Source organism: Pan paniscus, chromosome 10 (assembly GCF_029289425.2).
Source record: "Pan paniscus chromosome 10, NHGRI_mPanPan1-v2.0_pri, whole genome shotgun sequence".
NCBI classification, from domain to species: domain Eukaryota; kingdom Metazoa; phylum Chordata; class Mammalia; order Primates; family Hominidae; genus Pan; species Pan paniscus.
The window spans coordinates 102959884-102976694 of record NC_073259.2 but is presented as its reverse complement, the minus strand read 5'-3'; the positions used below and the strand labels follow the sequence as shown (position 1 = coordinate 102976694).

The window sequence follows — 16811 nt, the reverse complement described above, 5'->3', positions numbered from 1 at the left end:
CAGAGATATCACACGTCCTAGTATTTGACACTTACAATGAATGTTCAATGTTCATTCTAGGGTTCCAGAAGCAACACATTGTTAGGAGATGCTGCAGAAGCCAGAGGATTGCCTGATGCCTCCCAGCTGAATCAGCAAAGCTTTCCTCTAATAGCGTTGCTTGATTAAGGGGTGAGTGAATTTCTGCAGAGAGGCTGAGCACTTGGTGTGGTTTGAGGGTCCCTAATAGATGTACCGAAGTGTTTGGCTACAAACTCCTCACATAATAATAATTATGTTGATGCTGCTACAGATGATTAGCCTGGGTTTTGGAAAGCTTCCTCCTTGGTGCATTCCATTCAAAAGGCCTCCTCTTCTCAGCATGTGCCTGCAAACACAATCCCCTGAAATGACAAGAGAGGATAAGAAAAGCTGCAAGCATTGCCTGTACTGGCCTGTTGAACTCATTTGGAGTTTCCATGGCAGTGGGAGTCAGGATGGATGGATTTGTTTTCCTCTCTACTTGAGCAATGAGGTTTTCATCATTTGCGGCTTGATTTGGATCCTTTAGAATAATGTCCCCAGACACATTTCCATCAGGAGCCCAGGAGCAGCCAAGACATACAGGGAGACTTGCACGTGGCTTTGCGCAGGAGCCTTTTCTGCCAAATCAAACAGAGCAGAGATACAAAACACAAAAGCAAGCCATCAGAAAAGATCTGTGTGACTGGGCATGATGGCTCATGTCTGTAATCCCAGTGCTTTGGGAGGCTGAGGTGGGAGGATCACTTGAAGCCAAAAGTTCAAAGTTATAGTGACCTATGATCATGCACTCCAGCTTGGGCAACAGAGCAAGACAGAGAGAGAGAGAGAGAAAGAGAGAGAGAGAAAGAGAGAAAGAGAGAAAGAGAGAAAGGGAGAAAGGGAGAAAGGAAGAAAGAAACTGTATGTAGTATCATCCTAGAGCTGTGACTCCTTAGATGGAAAGGAGTACAGGACGGAGTCTTCTGAAAGCCTGATTGTGTGCTAGGGAAGCTGAAGCAGTCTGTTCAGCTGGCACGAGACTATCTAGAAGGCTCTTTCCATTCACTCAGTACTTATTGAGCACCTACTGTGTGTACACATCCTTCCAGTCACTGAGGATATAGCAGTCAATAAAACAGACAAAATCTCTATCCACATAGATGGTCCCTTCCAGAGGATGGAGGCAATAAGTGAATAAATGAATGGATCCCATCAGGTGCTGATAAAGGATGAATGCTGTGAAAAAAATATATAAGACAGTTTAGGGGAGAGGGAATGCTCAGATGAGGATGGCATGTGGCTGTTTTATGCAGGTAGATGCGGTAATCCTCTCTGTTAGGGTGAGATTTGAGCAGGGGTTGAAGGACATTGGGTTGTGAGTCGTGAGGACTTTGTGGTGGATGGAGTATGTCCCGTGGGAAGAAGAGCAAGCGCAAAGGCCCAATGCAGGAGTGCGCTTGGTTTATGCAAGGACTGGCATGGAGGCCTAGCAGCTGGTGCAGGTGGAGCTGGTGATAGTGACAGGAAGTAAGGTTGGAGAGAGCTGGGGCAGGCTAAGACTATGGAGGGCTTTTCAAGTCATGGAAGATCTTGACTTTCCTCTGAAATGGGAGGCTTTGGAGAAGTTTGAGCAAAAGAGTGATGTAACCTGAGTTATGTCTTAACAGGAATACTTTGCAGTATGAAGAATAGACCATGGCAGGAGGCAAGGTTGGAAGCAGGGAGACCAGGAGTCTATTGCAATGGTCCAAAATGGTAGATGTGGAGATGATGGAAGGTAGTCTGGCTCAGGAGGCATTTTGATGGTGGAACTAATGGGATGAGCTGACAGATTGGATAGCCAAGCCATAAAAAGAGAGAAGTGAGGCGTGATCTCAAGTCTTTAGGACTGCACTATTGGAAGAATGGAATTGCCATAGATTGACCCAGGGACACTGGAAGTGAAGCAGGTTTTTGCTTTTTTAAATAAAATCTAGTTTTAGATTTGTAAACTCTGAGATGTTTATTATATATCCAAGTGGAGATGCTGAGTAGGCAGTTGTGAGTCTGAGTTCAGGGGAGAGGTCTAGGCTAGAGACATGAATTTGGGAATCATTAGCCTATAAATGGTACAAAGGGACTGAATGAAATGATCTACGGTAAGCGTACAAATAGAGAACAGAGTTGAGGATAGAGTCCTGGGGCTCCTGCTGGCACCACTGTCCCCCCCACCGCATGCCGATGGACCCTGCCTTATACTGCCTTAATGATGGAAAGTCAGGCAGAGTCTGGGATCAGGGCTTCCTGTTTCCTGGGGATTTGCTTGGAGAAGTCACAAGAAAGTAAGGTCCTCATCTGGTTGGCAGACACTTGGGTGAGGTCTGTAACCAAAACAAAGGGTCCTGTCCTCCCCCAAAAGCACCACTGCAAACATCTCCAGATGCACCACCATCCCACAAAAGCAACAATCATAGATGGAATGCTGTCACCTCTCTAAAGAACCATCAACCTTCCACCTTTTGTCGCCTTAATACTGGGTAATTGAGAGACGGGTGGCTGTGTCCTGAGATTGATACTTGAATCTTGGCTTTGCTACATGCCACCTGTGTAGCCTTGGGCAAGTCAACCTCTTGGAGCCTCAGTTTCCTCATGTCCACACATCTCAAGGCTTATTTCGACAATTATACGGGAGGATACACATGAAGAAGCTACTGCTGTGCCTGGCAAATCAAAGATCGTTATAAAAGCAAACACTATGTGTCAGATACAATTTCATACATCTTCTATATATTTACTTAATTACCACAACAACCTTAGGAGGCAGGTGTTATTATTTCCACTTTACGGATTAGGGTAAATAATTTGGCCATCTAGTAACTCAAGGAGCCTGGCTATGGGAGTGATGATTTAACCACTGTGCTATACTGCTTCCTGTGAATACATAAAAATTTTTTCTTCTCTCTCATTTTCAAATGTTTTCATTATATGGCTTGAGTTTTCAATTCTCAGTTCTGTACTTTTTCTTGTTAGTAAGTTGCATTCATTATCTGATCCTAAGACAACTTTCATCCCTTTATACTAAAACAGGCAGTTTTATGCAATGGCAAGAAAAGAGAATTCAAATTTTCTGAAATACAAGAGATAAAGTCTCAGTGCCAGCCTACTCTGTGGGAAGCCGAGTCAGTGTAGCTGAGCACACAAAGCAAGCTGGGGATATGACTTTCTCCTTGAACAGACAGACACTGACCAAAAAGGAGAATGATGTGTTTGGAAAGCCATGAAAATCTGAACGGAGTGAGGGATTTTTATTTTAGGATATTAGGAGAAACAGAATCCATTTGTATCTGTATGTATGAGTGTAAGAACATTGATGTGAAAGTGTGTGCATGTGTGCTTGAAGGTGTGTGGGTGAGTGTGCACGCATGTGTGCTTTTGCAATATGTAATACTCACTGACTACCAAAAGAACTGACCCTGTGGGTGTCTGGCACAAAAGGATGGGCTGGGATTAATTTTCTGGTTTATGCTTCTTCAAATCATTGAGCTAGTGACACTGAGGAAAAAAAGCAATCTCCAAGGAGAAAATAAATCATGTTTCCCATGAAATAGGGCTGCCATATTAAGCAAATAAAAATACAGGACTCCCAGATAAATTTGAATTTCAGATAAACAACAAATAATTTTAAAATATAAATATGTTTTGGCTGGGTGCAGTGGCTCACACTTGTAATCCCAGCACTTTGGGAGGCCGAGGCAGGTGGATCACGAGGTCAGGAGATCAAGACCATCTTGGCTAACGCAGTGAAACCCCGTCTCTACTAAAAATACAAAATATTAGCTGGGCATGGTAGCAGGCATCTGTAGTCCCAGCTACTTGGGAGGCTGAGGCAGGAGAATGGTGTGATCCCGGGAGGCAGAGCTTGCAGTGAGCCGAGATCGTGCCACTGCACTCCAGCCTGGGTGACAGAGTGAGACTCCATCTCAAAAAAACAAAATAAAATAAACAAAACAAAACAACAACATATATATATGTTTTATGTAATATTTGGGACATACTTTACAAAAAATTATTTGTTATTCAAAATTCAAATTTAACAGGGCATGCTGTGTTTTATCTGGCAACCTTACCATGAAAGAGAATGAATTAAAATACCTACTGATTTTGTAAAATCTTTAAAATCCACAGAATACTTTTGTGCCAAGACCAGCTTGGTCAGGGAGACCCTAACCCAATGGCACTAGAGGAATTAAAGACACACACACACAGAAATATAGAGGTGTGAAGTGGGAAATCAGGGGTCTCACAGCCTTCAGAGCTGACAGCCCTGAACAGAGATTTACCCACATATTTATTAACAGCAAACCAGTCATTGGCATTGTTTCTATAGATATTAAATTAACTAAAAGTATCCCTTATGGGAAGTGAAGGGATGGGCCGAATTAAAGGAATAGGTTGGGCTAGTTAACTGCAGCAGGAACACGCCCTTAAGACACAGATGCTCATGCTATTGTCTGTGGCTTAAGAATGCCTTTAAGCGGTTTTCCGCCCTGGGTGGGCCAGGTGTTCCTTGCCCTTATTCCCCTAAACCCACAACCATCCAGCTTGCGCGTTAGAGCCATTATGAACATGTTACGGAGCTGCAGAGATTTTGTTTATGGCAAGTCTTGGGGCCAGTTTATGGCCAGGTTTTGGGGGGCTGGCTCCCAACATTTTTGTACTAGCGAAGACTTTGGTTCTGGGAGGGGCATCAACTTATTCTTTTCTCTTTTAGGACATTACTTAATGACTTGGCACCGCCATCTGCAAAATGGGGAAATAATCTCGATGAATGCTCTGTCCTCTCTCCAGTCAAAACCCCTGTAGATTTCATATCTGTATCCTCATGTACAATGGTATGGGGTACTTCACAGAAGTTCATTCTCCACTTCAATTAAAAAACCAATTAAGAATTTTTTTCAAAGGATAGGTGATGGCATGCCTCAATAGCCAGCCAGTGTCCTGGGTTGTTCAATTTCTTCATTCTTTCTCCCTCTGTTTAGCTTGCCTGGCGATAGAATTCTTCCTGTCAGGCAAGTAGCAAACTCTGGGAAGTTTCTGGAAGGAACAGGACACTGATGGGAAGGCAGGGAGAAACTTCCCATGACTTCCCAGGGAAGCTCAAAGCAGGCATCTTGAGGCCCAGGAGCCAGAGTACATGGGATGATGTGATCCGAGGGGAGCCCTCGGTGCCTCAGGTTGGTGTCTGGACCACAGACTTCTTCCTGTCTGAAACATCCTGTTCACTAGGATGAAATAGAATGTGGGAGTGAAGCCTCAGGCTCCCAGTAACAGTCCCTATGCTCATACTGTGTCTCTTTCTAGTTGTCTGAGCTAGAATCTCTGGCCTCTGATTTTCTCATCTATAAAATGGCTGCAACACTGGTGCCTACATCAGAGTTATTTTCAAGACTAAATGGCAGCATTAATAAAGCCGTGTCTGGCATTCAGGAAGCACTTTGTAAGAATTAATCATTATTATTATTGTTGCCGGAGGCTATTTCTCCTAAGAAGTTGAGTTAGAATTTGTACTAATAACCTTTTCTGAGAATAAACACAATGCATATTCATGGAGCAATATGTAAATATAGAAAATCCACTGGCAAAACATTTAAATCATAAATGCTCCATGAGGCTGGGTACAGTGGCCCATACCTCTAATCCCAACCCTCTGGGAGGCCAAGGTGGGTGGATCACCTGAGTTCAGGAGTTCAAGACCAGCCTGGTCAACCTGGTGAAACCCTGTCGCTACTAAAAAAATAATAATAATAAAAATTTTTTAAAAATTAGCTGGGCATAATGGCACATGCTTGTGATCCCAGCTACCCGGGAGGCTGAGGCAGGAGAACTGCTTGCTCAGGAGGTGGAGGTTGTGGTGAGCCAAGATTGTGCCACTGAGCTCCCAGCCTGAGCAACAGAGCAAGACTCCATCTCAAAAAAAAAAAAGAAAAAAGAAAAAAGAAAAAAAAAATGAAATGCCCCATAAAGCTATCTCTGATCTTTTTTCCCCTCCCCCCACCCCTCTCTTTCTTGCTCTATATCAGAGAGAACCACCTAAAAAGCTTTTAAAAACCCATATACCTTACCCAAAGGATTATAGATCATGCTGCTACAAAGACACATGTACACATATGTTTATTGTGGCACTATTCACAATAGCAAAGACTTGGAACCAACCCAAATGTCCATCAATGATCGACTGGATAAAGAAATGTGGCACATATACACCATGGAATACTATGTAGCCATAAAAAGGATGAGTTCATGTCCTTTGTAGGGACATGGATGAAGCTGGAAACCATCATTCTGAGCAAACTATTGCACGGACAGAAAACCAAACACCGCATGTTCTCACTCATAGGTGGGAATTGAACAATGAGAACACTTGGACACAGGGTGGGGAACATCACACACTGGAGCCTGTCATGGGGTGGGGGGAGGGGGGAGGGATAGCATTAGGAGATATACCTAATGTAAATGATGAGTTAATGGGTGCAGCACACCAACATAGCACATGTATACATGTGTAACAAACCTGCATATTGTGCACATGTACCCTACAACTTAAAGTATAAAAAAAAGAAACCCATATACCTGAGACCCAAACCAGATCTAATAAATTAGAACCTCTAGGGGTGGGGCCAAGGGATCTGTATGTTTTAAGAAAACATTCTAGAACATTCTATGGCAAAACCAGGCTTCTTGCACTCACTCGTGTGTGCTCCCCCTCTCATGTTATTTTTTTAAAATTGGACAATGTTGTACATTTGGTTTGTAGCCTGCTTTTGTCACATTGCTGTATTTTCCATTGTCATTTTCTACAGTATCATATTTTTCTCTTAAGGCTTCAGCTGTGGTTTTGACAAAGCCCTAATCCACTGCTTTTCACCCAGCAGTCATCTCACAAAATGAATCCGTTTAAAAACGTCATCACTCTTGTCTTTTCTTGCCCCTCTAGTCTGCCAAATTTGATGAATAGAGACCTACTCCCTGTAATTCTCTCTCCTGCTCTTGGATTTCAGCTCTTGAACTGATGGCCACTTGTGGCTCCAGCCTTCCAGTCGTCACCCTGCAGTTTTGTAGCTAACACTTGCTATCACGCTGGCTGACATGCCAGGGAGGGTTTGTACATTTTCGGTCCTAAAATATTAATTTGACATCTAACACTATTTTTCATTTAGTGCTCAGCCAACCGTGATGGTGGCTATTTCGGCTCAAAATAATCTCCAAGGACTCTTGGGGGAAAAATTTCCTTGGCCATCCAACTGACATTTTAGGAAAATAAAATAAAACACCGTTGAAAAACAAAATCTTTCATAGATGGCTGTCTCCAGTTACTGACTAATGAGAATAGATATGAGGTGAGGAAGGGCCTTTAATTAAGAAGCAAACACCCTCCCCACCCAATTTAGGCCCATCCTGCTGCCAATATTGATATTACTGAAATAAATGCAGTAGTCACAGGACATCAAATATCACCCTTTCTATCTTTGGGTTGATTCTCCAACTGCTGAATGAAGCTCAAGTGATGGTTATTTCAAAACTTTTCAAAACCTTGTAAACCAGGTGTTTCTCAATAGCCCCTTGATGAAACGTGCCTTTGGGTATCATTTGTACAGAGTAGCAGGCAGCCGGGGCATATCCTGCTACTTTTTTTTTTTTTTTTTTTTTTTTGAGATGGTGTCTCTCTCTGTCGCCCAGGCTGGAGTGCAGTGGCGCGATCTCGGCTCACTGCAACCTCCGTCTCCCGAGTTCAAGTGATTCTCCTGCCTCAGCACCCCCAAGTAGCTGGGATTAAAGGCGGGCGCCACCACGCCCGGCTAATTTTTTTTGTATTTTTAGTAGAGTCAGGGTTTCACTATGTTGGCAAGGCTGGTCTCAAACTCCTGACCTCAAGTGATCTGCCCACCTCAGCCTCCCAAAGTGCTGAGATTACACAGGCGTGAGCCACTGTGCCGGGCCTTTTTTTTCTTTTTTTTTGAGATAGGGTCTCACTCTGTCACCCAGGCTGGTGTGCAGTGGCACAATCATGGCTCATTGCAGTCTCGACCTCCCTGGGCTCAGGTGATCCTCCATCTCAGCCTCCCAGGTACCTGGGATCTGTTCATCCACCGAACAGCTTGGGCTTCTTTGGCAATGCTTTGCTCTCCTCAGGGTGCAGTCAGTGCCGTGGCATCAGCAGCCTTTATCATCCTCAGTGTGCCTGGCCAGAGACACTGAAGTAAATGGTCCAGCTCTAGGGCTGGAGACATGCTTCTATGGCTGAGCGTGGTGGCTCACGCCTGTAATTCTAACACTTGGGGAGGCTAAAGTGGGAGGACTGCTTGAGCCCGGGAGATTGAGGCCAGCCTGGGCAACATGGTGATACCCATCTCTAAAATAATAGAAAAAAATTATTGTATTTTTTGGAGGAATGATGTGCCAGTCACTCTCTTTTTTTTTTTTTTTTTTTTTTTTAAGATGGAGTCTTGCTCTGTCACACAGGCTGGAGTGCAGTGGCACAATCTCAGCTCACTGCAACCTCTGCCTCCCCGGTTGAAGCGATTCTCTTGCCTTAGCCTCCTGAGTAGCTGGGACTGTAGAGACAGGGTTTCACCATGTTAGCCAGGCTGGTCTTGAACTCCTGACCTCAGGCAATCCACCCGCCTCGGCCTTCCAAAGTGCTGGGATTACAGGCATGAGCCACTGCACCTGGTCGTGCCAGGCACTCTTAAGATTGAGAAAGTGTTGGAGGACAACCTCTTCTCTCTTGAGAGAGTAAATATTTTGAAGGGTGCCAGTAGGACAGTTTTCTCTCTAAGAGTAAAAGGGATAAAGATTATTATATGAAGCTTATAAAATCAGCTGGGGTGTGCAAGCCTGAATTTCTTTCATCGAAGGCATTAGAAGCAGGAGTCTTAAATATGTAGAAACCTTTTTTGTTTTGTTTTGTTTTCTTGTTTTTGAGACAGGGTCTCACTCTGCCTCCCAGTCTGGAGTGCAGTAATGTGATCTCACCTCACTGCAGCCTTGACCTTTTCAGCCCAAGTGATCCTCCTATCTCAGCCTCCTGACTAGCTGGGACTATAGGTGCATGCCACCACACTCAGCTATTTTTTGTTGAGATGGGGTTTTGCCATGTTGCCCAGGCTGGTCCCAAACTCCTAAGCTCAAGTGATCCACCCACCTCAGCCTCCCAAAGTGCCGAGATTATAGGCTTGAGCCGCCAGGCTGGCCTGAATATGTGGAAACCTTTTATGGCAGTGGTGAAGAATGTGGGTGTTGCAGTCACCCAGTCTTGCAAGTTCTTCCACTTACCAACTGGTTATTTAGTATCTCCAAGCCTCAGTTTCTTCCCATATATAATGGGGATAGGTACCACTTCACAGGGTGGGAACTAAATGAGATAATTGCAAGCACTGCGTTGGGTACATACCTTGCTGGTTTTCCATGGCTCATGTGCCACAATGGAAGGAAGTGAAAGTCTCAGCCCAAGCTGAGATGGGGTGATTTGTTGTCAGGGATGGTAGAAGCCTTTGTCTGAGGGGCCGTATTGCTCAGATCTCTGTCTGTGCCAGTTAAGGTCCCTATGGCCTTGGCTGAGGCTGGCCCACCAAGTGCCATGGTTCAGTGGTTTTCCAAGCCAGAGCAGGTATTGCCCTGCTCTGGTTGATTGTTCAGCGAGGCCTGAATGATCACAGAAGTGGTTCTGGGGTCTGCCAAATTGAAGACTGCTTCTCTTCTCTGAGGCAGTTTGTACTGTGGTTCTTTTTGATTTCACATAATAGAAATTGTAGGATCCCAGGAGGCAGAGACCAGCCAGAAGAGTTTTGCACTTCCCTGATCTCCTATCTTATCAGATGCACCACTCCCGCTGCTCCTGTCTTCAGCCCAAATAGTGGCTTCTTTAGTTGTGCAAACCATCCTCACCCCTGGGGTGGTATCTCCCACTTGGTGAAGATGGCAGACACCAGAGCTGTCGCTCAGAACCCATCCAAATCTTTGCAAGCGCAACAAAGTGACCGTGCCAAGCAAGGAAGGCTGGCTAACTGCTTTTATTTGTTTCCTAAGAGCAGAAATCAAGAACTAATAGTGACATCTAATTTCAACTCTCCTACCTGGACACAGTTTCTTCCCACGCCTTAATAGAAATAAGAAAAATAGGCAAAAGTGATTTCTATTTTATTTTATTTTTGCAGGGAATGGAGTCTCACTCTTTTTGCCCAGGCTGGAGTGCAATGGCGTGATCTTGTCTCACTGCAACTTCTGCCTCCTGGGTTCAAGCGATTCTTCTGCCTCAGCCTCCTGAATACCTGGGATTACAGGCACGCACCATCACACCCGACTAATTTTTGTATTTTTAGTAGAAATGGGGTTTCACCATGTTGGCCAGGTTGGTCTCAAACTCCTGACCTCAAGTGATCCACCCGCCTTGGCCTCCCAAAGTGCTGGGATTACAGGCATGAGCCACTGCACCCATCCAAGAGTGATTTTGAAACAAATAGTGATTTTAAGCAGAGAGTTTATGTATCTATGTTATTTCTCCTTGTTGCCAATAGGTAGCCCGTCTCTGGGAAGGGGACCTTAGATTTTGTATGTCATTTAAAAACAATAGATTTTGGTTTCAATCTGTTAGTTTCTCCTATTTTTCATGAGCTATGCTTTCTGGATAATATTTTTCCCTCTGGCTGCTTTCAAGATCTTGTTTTTACGATTTTCAATACAATGTGTGCAAATATAGTTTTTTTTTCTATATGTTTTGCTTAGGATTCACTGTGATTTCTAAATCTAAGGATTCATATATTTCACGAACTCTGGAAGATTCTCAGCCAGACTGTTTATCCTATACTGTTTCCTACAGTCTGGATTTTGTTCATTGTATTGCCTATGGTGTTGTTTAATATGTTCCTCTGTCCCTTATAGTTCCTATAATTTGACAGTTAAATCTAGAGGCTTGGTCGGACTCAGTTTGATTTTTTTGCAATAATACGTTACAGGGTTTATTGTGAACTTCACCAGGAAGCACATGATGTCTCTCTTTATGTGTTCCTAACAGCTGCTGGTGATCATTGTCTAGATCCTTTATTTCATTAGGGTTTGTTTAGTGGTGATATTCCAGTCTTTTCATGTTCTTTTATTTTGGGATAGAGTCTTCATGTGGGTTTGCTGCATCAAAGGGTAAATGCATGTATAATTTTGCCTGATATTGCCAAATTACCCTTTATAGAAGTTATACCATTTTGCATTCCTGCCGATAATGTATAAGAATTCCTATTAGCCCTTGGAATGGCCAACAGAGAGAGTATGTTATCTAATATTATATTTCTGCTTATCTGATGATTGAGAAATGGTGTCTTAGTGTGGTTTTCATCTGCATTTATCTTATTGTAACTGGAGTTCCTTTGTCTCCTTCATAGTTCTGATATTTGTCCTTCAGAAGCTAGTAGCATATTCTTAAAAAGATTAGGGATAGAGCATAAGGCTATAGGAGAATCCAATGGAATAGGGGATGACAGCTTAGGTGGCTAAGCCACCTAATACTATTAGGAGCAGAAAGCAGGTATCCAACTACCAAGACAACCAGATTTACTCATTCCCAATTGTCATTTAGACTTAGCATTGCATTACCATTTTTTCCCTTGACCTTTACATGTAATGTTAAATAATCCAACATGTTATTGTGTGTTATGCAGGGCTCTCAGAAAGGTATAGAAAGGCTGCTTCCCAGGATGGAGCAGTTGTCTCAGGCGCCAGCTGCAAGTGCAGTCATGGATGGGGATTGCCTGCAGGGAGCAGCAAACCCTTCCAGCTACATGCTCAGAGCCTGGAGCAGCATATCTGCTTAGCAGGAATAAGATTGCTTTGTTTCCAACTGGACTAGAGATGTCACAGGAAGTTTCTTTTTAATAATCCTCAGCACAAAAGTCTTCTTTAGAATAGTCACAAAATTCTGGAGATGTGTTCAAGGTTGATAGAATTTGGCACCAACGAGAGGTCATATCAGCAAGATCCCAAAACTTCCAGGAAATCTGTTGTTGGAGACATCCAGGGTTGATCCCCTGAAGATTTGATTTCTAAATTCCAAACTGAATGATGCTGTTGCTGGCATTGGTCAAGGGCAACTGTGAGAGTAAAATTATTATGTCATTATTATCAATAAATATTTATTGAGAACTTACTATGCACAGGGTGCATGGGTATCTATGCAGCCCATTGATGATCTTATTTTTTATTTTTGAGACAGAGTTTCACTCTTGTTGCCCAGGCTGAAGTTCAATGGCTTGATCTGATCTTGGCTCACTGCAGCCTCTGCCTCCCAGGTTCAAGTGATTCTCCTGCCTCAGCCTCCCAAATATCTGGGATTACAGGCATGTGCCACCACACCCAGCTAATTTTGTAGTTTTAGTAGAGATGGGGTTTTACCATGTTGGTCAGGCTGGTTTTGAACTCCTGACCTCAGTTGATCCACTTGCCTTGGCCTCCCAAACTGTTGGGATTACAGGTATGAGCCACCACGCCTGGCTGATGATCTGATTGATAATAGAAAGATGATGAGAGATGATGGTGAGAGAGATTTTTAAGGAACACTGTGTTCCCTTTAGCAGGAAGGTATTAGGTAATACATTATATCAGGTATTATATATAATACATCTATACATATAATACATATAATATATAATACAATATATTATATTGTATTAGGTAATTATAAATAATCTAGAGATGATTTAAAGTATATGGGAAGATATGCGTAGGTCATATACAAATACTAAATCATTTTATATCAGAACTTAGGCATTTTAGCATATGTAAGAGGTTCTGGAACCAATCCCTCTAAGATACCAAGGGACAACCATATAGAACTTCACATGCAGAATGGTTACACATACGCCTTACTGTTTTCCTCTTCATAGATTCTATAATTAGGGAAGACCACCTGGTTAGTTCATTGATCACTAACCACCTTAGAGTTCCTCGTAGAGGGTTTCTCCTTCTTAGCTGTGATTAGGATCCAAGTTTTGATGCATATTGAAAAAGTGTACTAGCTTGTCTTTTTCTTCTAGGTTTTGCTTCCCATGGAATGGCCTTACTGTTCAAATTCAGATGCACTAGGCAAGTTCAGAAGACAAGAGTGAAGATGAGACGCCAACAGCCTCACACTGAGGACGATTCTTTCTCCCGCTCCCCACTGCACAAGCAAGCTTGGTATTCATCAATATGACATGGTCTGGAAGTTTTCCTGTATATTCATCAGCTTGGGTTACTAAACAAAGTACAAAATACTTAGTGGCTTTAGCAACATAAATTTACTTTCTCAGAGTTCTGGGGGCTGGATCTGGTGCAGCATGGTTGAGTTCTGGTGAGGCCTCTCTTCCTGACTTGCAGACAGCTGCCTTCCCACTGTGTGCTCGCATGACCTTTCCTTGGGACTCACATGCAGAGAGAGAGCTCCAGTATCTCTTCTTTTTGCACGGGCACCAGTTCTGTTGGATTAGGGCTTCGCCCTTATGACCTCATTTAACCTTAGTCCTCCTTAAAGCCCCTATTTCTGGTATAGTCACATGTGGGATTAGGGCTTCAACATATGAATTTAGGGAGAAGGAAGACAACTCAGTCCCTAGCATCCTGGGATCTACATACTGGAGGATACAGTCCACGTCTGACAAAAATCTCAGGGTTCCAGAAAACATTTCATGCTTGAAAATGGTTGTCAGAAATATTTGAAATTCTGAGTAAGTGGAATTTAAAAGGAAAGACTTTATCTTTAGATTCTAAGCTCCAGGAGGGCAGGGACTGTGCCTCAGTATTTCAGCACAGAGCACAGCAGCAGGCCCTGATAAAGGTGAATTCAGTAAAGGGAGCCCTTCCTGAAGATAGAAGATTAGTAGTTTGCAGGACTGTTACTGTATCGCCTTCACTTGGCCCCTGTTAGGAAACCAGAGGGAGGGTAAGAGGGCTCCTGTCACCACTGAAGATTGACTAGCCTGGAATTTTCCAGAGGTTTCCAGAATTTTCCCAGTTTCCTGCCACCCCTTCCCTATTCTGGTTCTGCTTCTGAGGACACAGCTGCCAGCTTTCGGCTCTGATGCTCTGTTTGCACTGTCCTGAGAGAAATAAAATTTTCCACTCAGGATCTAGTAAAATAAAAATATTTTAAACAAAATATAGTATATATACACATGCACACAAGAACAGTTACTTCAAAAGCAGCCTAGAAAAACCTCTTGTTCTCATGTTATTTAGGATTTCTGCCATCGCGGGTAATTTTTTTTTTTAACAGTTTTGCTCTGGGGCTTATCTGCTTTTTCTCTTTTCTAAGTTTTAAATTTCAGATGCAGTTGTAGTTTGCTGCTGAGTTGAAGCCTCTGTAATTATTTCTTTAAATTTTTAAGAAGACGACCAGGTGTGATTGTTTCAGAACAGCACACACTGTCATGTGTTGTAATGTGGCTTACTCTGGGGAGGCTCTGTTTATCAGTCCTGCCTCCGCTATCTACCAGCTTTGTGGCTCTGGACTAGTTCATCTTTCTTAGCCTCCTAAAGATGTAGGATATGTGAAATAATATGTGGAAAGTACCTCTCGTGCACGGCCTGTCCTTAGTAAATGCTCTGGAATAACTGTTATAAATATCCCTCCCTTTTGCAAATTGCTCAGTGTTCTGAAAACAGAACTCAAATGTCTTCAGGGGCCAGGAAAATAATTCAAATGTGTAAAGCTACCTGGTGTAGGACAGGCAACAGGGAATGGAAGAAACTATGATGAATAGGAGGGTGCATGCTCTGCTAGAAGAAAACCTAGGCTGGGCGGGGTGGCTCATGCCTGTAATCCCAGCACTTTGGGAGGCTGAGGCAGGTGGATCACCTGAGGTCAGGAGTTCCGGACCAGCCTGGCCAGCATGGCAAAACCCCATCTCTACTAAAAATACAAAAAGTTAGCTGGGCATGGTGGCAGGTGCCTGTAATCCCAGCCACTCGGGAGTCTGAGGCAGGTGAATCACTTGAACTCAGGAAGCAGAGGTTACAGTGAGCTGAGATCGCGCCATTGCACTCCAGCCTGGGCAACAAGAGCGAAACTCCATCTCAAAAAAAAAAAAGAAAAAAGAAAATCTAGCTCAAATATTATACATAAAAAAAGGACAGAAGGGAGAGAGGGAGCAAGGGAGGAAAGAAGACAACACTGTACATAGCTGCTACCTCGACTTGGCCCTGGAGCCACCAGTTTGCACCCCTTACTCTGATTTAAAGTACAATATATTTTGGGCCAGGTGTGGTGGCTCATGCCTGTAATCCCAGCACTTTGGGAGGCCAAGGTGGGAGGATCACTTGAGCCCAGGAGGTTGAGACCAGCTTGGGCAATATAGTGAGGCCCTATCTCTAATTAAAAAAAAAAAAAAAAAAAGTAGAATATATGTCAAGGAGCTGAGTGATTTGTGTTTCGGAAATAAATCCCAGGTCTTAACCCTCAGTTTTCAACTACTAGTGACAAAGGAAACTCCCTATTGAATTTCTAACCAAAGAGGAGTTAGGTCACTCCAAGTACTTCGGGGTATAGGATTCATCTACCCCAATACCAGTGTGAATGAGACCCTCAATAATTTTCAATAATTTATTAACAATGACAACAATATAACACCAATTCTATCTTTATGTATTGTTGTTTATTCTCAAGATGAGGCTGGATGTTGAGACAGGCATTTCCTGGTAATTGAACAGCATGATATTGGTTTTAAAGATGAGACTAAGAGTTGTTTTGTTAGAGACTCTCTGGGGACAAGCCTGGAACACTCTAAGGGGTGCAGATGGTGTTTATTAATATTATTTGTAATCCACAAACATTTATACATATTCTTCAGAGAAGCTGTATTCAGGTTTTTCTTATGCAAAAGCCTAATAAGGAGAACACAGTGCCGTATGATTAGATGGGGAAGATAAAGTATTCACCTTTCTTTCCAAAATCTCTTTCCTATAGCACCTAAAATTGCCATGTTATTTAGACTTTTGAGATAAGGACATTGGACACTCTTCTAAAACATAACCTCCCAGGCAATCTGGGAAGAGATAGAGATGGTACATTGAGCTGTTATCTTGCACTTACACCATTCTCCAATTAGTTTATTAAATTCCAGTAACCAAGCTGCTGATCAAAGGAAGGCAACAAGAAAGAAGTAATTTTTTTTTGACATAGGGTCTCACACTGTTGTCCAGGCAGAAGTGTGGTAGTGCAATCATAGCTCACAGTAACCTCAAACTCCTGGGGTGAAGAGATCCTCCTGTCTTAGCCTCCCAAGGAGCTAAGACTACAGGTGCTTGTCACCACGCCTAGCTATTTTTAAAACTTTTTTGTAGAGATGGGGTCTTGCTGTGTTGCCTAGGTTGGTCTCAAACTCCTGGCATCAAGTGATTCTCCCTCCTCAGCCTCCAAAAGTATTGGGATTACAGGTATGAATCACTGCATCTAGCCCCCCAAAAGTAACTTTTGATGAAGGGAAGATGCTAAGGAGAACCCATACATGAAACCACACATTCATTCATTCATTCATTCCTTTATTCATTAATTCTAGCAACATTTGTTGAGCACCTACTCTGTGCCATGATTTGGAACAGAGTACAAAGTCTAACAGAGGAAGCATAATTCCAGGGCAGCGGTAGTGCTAGGGTAGAGGTATGTGGAAGGTAGGATGGACTTACATTCAAAGGGCACCCTCCTCAGACTGGACAGGGTGGCTTGGGAAGGGAGAGCAGCTGTAAGAATAGGTTCCTGGAAGAAGTGGCACTGGACTGAGTCCTGAACAATATACAGAATTTACAAGGAG

The 16811-nt window shown here is 43.2% G+C and overlaps 1 long non-coding RNA gene across 1 annotated transcript in view; it reads left to right on the top strand.

The window, feature by feature from the left end:
- LOC134728494 (uncharacterized) overlaps positions 1–16153 on the top strand; it is a 36439-nt gene extending 20286 nt beyond the window's left edge. Inside the window, exons 3-4 of the long non-coding RNA XR_010108942.1 lie at positions 61–171; positions 13062–16153. This is a non-coding gene — a long non-coding RNA (uncharacterized LOC134728494). The remainder of the gene's footprint in view (positions 1–60; positions 172–13061) is intronic.
- Positions 16154–16811: the final 658 nt, after the last annotated feature.